The 2,500-nt window shown below is 44.6% G+C and overlaps 8 non-coding genes across 8 annotated transcripts in view; all 8 read right to left on the bottom strand.

The window, feature by feature from the left end:
- Positions 1-60: 60 nt before the first annotated feature.
- Positions 61-179, bottom strand: LOC145872391 (5S ribosomal RNA). Its single transcript, XR_014388023.1, has one exon. It is a non-coding gene; the product is annotated as a 5S ribosomal RNA (ribosomal RNA).
- Positions 180-318: 139 nt separating this feature from the next.
- Positions 319-437, bottom strand: LOC145872390 (5S ribosomal RNA). The gene has a single exon (XR_014388022.1). It is a non-coding gene; the product is annotated as a 5S ribosomal RNA (ribosomal RNA).
- A 409-nt stretch (positions 438-846) lies between these two features.
- On the bottom strand, positions 847-965 carry LOC145872389 (5S ribosomal RNA). The gene has a single exon (XR_014388021.1). It is a non-coding gene; the product is annotated as a 5S ribosomal RNA (ribosomal RNA).
- Positions 966-1,104: 139 nt separating this feature from the next.
- On the bottom strand, positions 1,105-1,223 carry LOC145868770 (5S ribosomal RNA). Its single transcript, XR_014384766.1, has one exon. It is a non-coding gene; the product is annotated as a 5S ribosomal RNA (ribosomal RNA).
- A 409-nt stretch (positions 1,224-1,632) lies between these two features.
- On the bottom strand, positions 1,633-1,751 carry LOC145867763 (5S ribosomal RNA). The gene has a single exon (XR_014383756.1). It is a non-coding gene; the product is annotated as a 5S ribosomal RNA (ribosomal RNA).
- Positions 1,752-1,890: 139 nt separating this feature from the next.
- Positions 1,891-2,009, bottom strand: LOC145867337 (5S ribosomal RNA). The gene has a single exon (XR_014383330.1). It is a non-coding gene; the product is annotated as a 5S ribosomal RNA (ribosomal RNA).
- Positions 2,010-2,148: 139 nt separating this feature from the next.
- On the bottom strand, positions 2,149-2,267 carry LOC145872388 (5S ribosomal RNA). Its single transcript, XR_014388020.1, has one exon. It is a non-coding gene; the product is annotated as a 5S ribosomal RNA (ribosomal RNA).
- A 139-nt stretch (positions 2,268-2,406) lies between these two features.
- The window catches only part of LOC145872386 (5S ribosomal RNA), a 119-nt gene continuing 25 nt past the window's right edge, over positions 2,407-2,500 (bottom strand). The window contains exon 1 of the ribosomal RNA XR_014388018.1: positions 2,407-2,500. This exon is cut by the window's right edge and continues 25 nt beyond it. This is a non-coding gene — a ribosomal RNA (5S ribosomal RNA).

Genomic DNA, 2,500 nt, shown 5'->3' with positions numbered 1-2,500 from the left:
GCTTACTACAAGGCAGTGTTGCTGATGAAATAGTGCAGGGGCACACCCTCGTGGACAAAATGCTTACAGCACCTGGTATTCCCAGGCGGTCTCCCATCCAAGTACTAACCAGGCCCGACCCTGCTTAGCTTCCGAGATCAGACGAGATCGGGCGTACCCAGGCTGGTATGGCCGTAAGCGAGAAACAATCTCTTGCTACAACATATATAGTCAAAGTGAATCTGATAAAACAGACATTTAGTCAATTCATCATTAAATGCTTAATACAAGGCAGTGTTGCTGATGAAATAGTGCAAGAGCACACCCTCGTGGACAAAATGCTTACAGCACCTGGTATTCCCAGGCGGTCTCCCATCCAAGTACTAACCAGGCCCGACCCTGCTTAGCTTCCGAGATCAGACGAGATCGGGCGTACCCAGGCTGGTATGGCCGTAAGCGAGAAACGAACTCTTGCTACAACATATATAGTCAAAGTGAGTGTGATAAACAGACATTGCATTTTCACCAATTAGATAAGCAGCTTGAACTTTGTGTCACTGAAAAAGTAGAAGAAATTACAAACACTGTTCCCATCACTTTTTAGCACAGGTAGTTGGATAAAATACAAACTTTATTTCCTTTCATCATTTGAACAGGGCAAAGGAGCACAAAGCACACACAAGCTGCATTCAGCAACAATATTCTTGTTTGTCTTATAAATACAAGGCAGATGCTAATTGAAAACACAAGGAAATTTGATCCTATTAAAAAGGCAGGAAGCTGCATTTAGTCAATTCATCATTAAATGCTTACTACAAGGCAGTGTTGCTGATGAAATAGTGCAGGGGCACACCCTCGTGGACAAAATGCTTACAGCACCTGGTATTCCCAGGCGGTCTCCCATCCAAGTACTAACCAGGCCCGACCCTGCTTAGCTTCCGAGATCAGACGAGATCGGGCGTACCCAGGCTGGTATGGCCGTAAGCGAGAAACAATCTCTTGCTACAACATATATAGTCAAAGTGAATCTGATAAAACAGACATTTACTCAATTCATCATTAAATGCTTAATACAAGGCAGTGTTGCTGATGAAATAGTGCAAGAGCACACCCTCGTGGACAAAATGCTTACAGCACCTGGTATTCCCAGGCGGTCTCCCATCCAAGTACTAACCAGGCCCGACCCTGCATAGCTTCCGAGATCAGACGAGATCGGGCGTACTCAGGCTGGTATGGCCGTAAGCGAGAAACAATCTCTTTCTACAACATATATAGTCAAAGTGAGTGTGATAAACAGACATTGCATTTTCACCAATTAGATAAGCAGCTTGAACTTTGTGTCACTGAAAAAGTAGAAGAAATTACAAACACTGTTCCCATCACTTTTTAGCACAGGTAGTTGGATAAAATACAAACTTTATTTCCTTTCATCATTTGAACAGGGCAAAGGAGCACAAAGCACACACAAGCTGCATTCAGCAACAATATTCTTGTTTGTCTTATAAATACAAGGCAGATGCTAATTGAAAACACAAGGAAATTTGATCCTATTAAAAAGGCAGGAAGCTGCATTTAGTCAATTCATCATTAAATGCTTACTACAAGGCAGTGTTGCTGATGAAATAGTGCAGGGGCACACCCTCGTGGACAAAATGCTTACAGCACCTGGTATTCCCAGGCGGTCTCCCATCCAAGTACTAACCAGGCCCGACCCTGCTTAGCTTCCAAGATCAGACGAGATCGGGCGTACCCAGGCTGGTATGGCCGTAAGCGAGAAACAATCTCTTGCTACAACATATATAGTCAAAGTGAATCTGATAAAACAGACATTTAGTCAATTCATCATTAAATGCTTAATACAAGGCAGTGTTGCTGATGAAATAGTGCAAGAGCACACCCTCGTGGACAAAATGCTTACAGCACCTGGTATTCCCAGGCGGTCTCCCATCCAAGTACTAACCAGGCCCGACCCTGCTTAGCTTCCGAGATCAGACGAGATCGGGCGTACCCAGGCTGATATGGCCGTAAGCGTGAATCAATCTCTTGCTACAACATATATAGTCAAAGTGAGTCTGATAAAACAGACATTTAGTCAATTCATCATTAAATGCTTACTACAAGGCAGTGTTGCTGATGAAATAGTGCAAGAGCACACCCTCGTGGACAAAATGCTTACAGCACCTGGTATTCCCAGGCGGTCTCCCATCCAAGTACTAACCAGGCCCGACCCTGCTTAGCTTCCGAGATCAGACGAGATCGGGCGTACCCAGGCTGGTATGGCCGTAAGCGAGAAACAATCTCTTGCTACAACATATATAGTCAAAGTGAATCTGATAAAACAGACATTTAGTCAATTCATCATTAAATGCTTAATACAAGGCAGTGTTGCTGATGAAATAGTGCAAGAGCACACCCTCGTGGACAAAATGCTTACAGCACCTGGTATTCCCAGGCGGTCTCCCATCCAAGTACTAACCAGGCCCGACCCTGCTTAGCTTCCGAGATCAGACGAGATCGGGCG

Source organism: Salmo salar, unplaced genomic scaffold (genome assembly GCF_965601325.2).
Source record: "Salmo salar unplaced genomic scaffold, fSalSal1 ptg000293l, whole genome shotgun sequence".
Lineage (NCBI taxonomy): Eukaryota > Metazoa > Chordata > Actinopteri > Salmoniformes > Salmonidae > Salmo > Salmo salar.
Note: the sequence above shows the minus strand (reverse complement) of the source record. Positions and strands in the feature narration are given on the sequence as shown.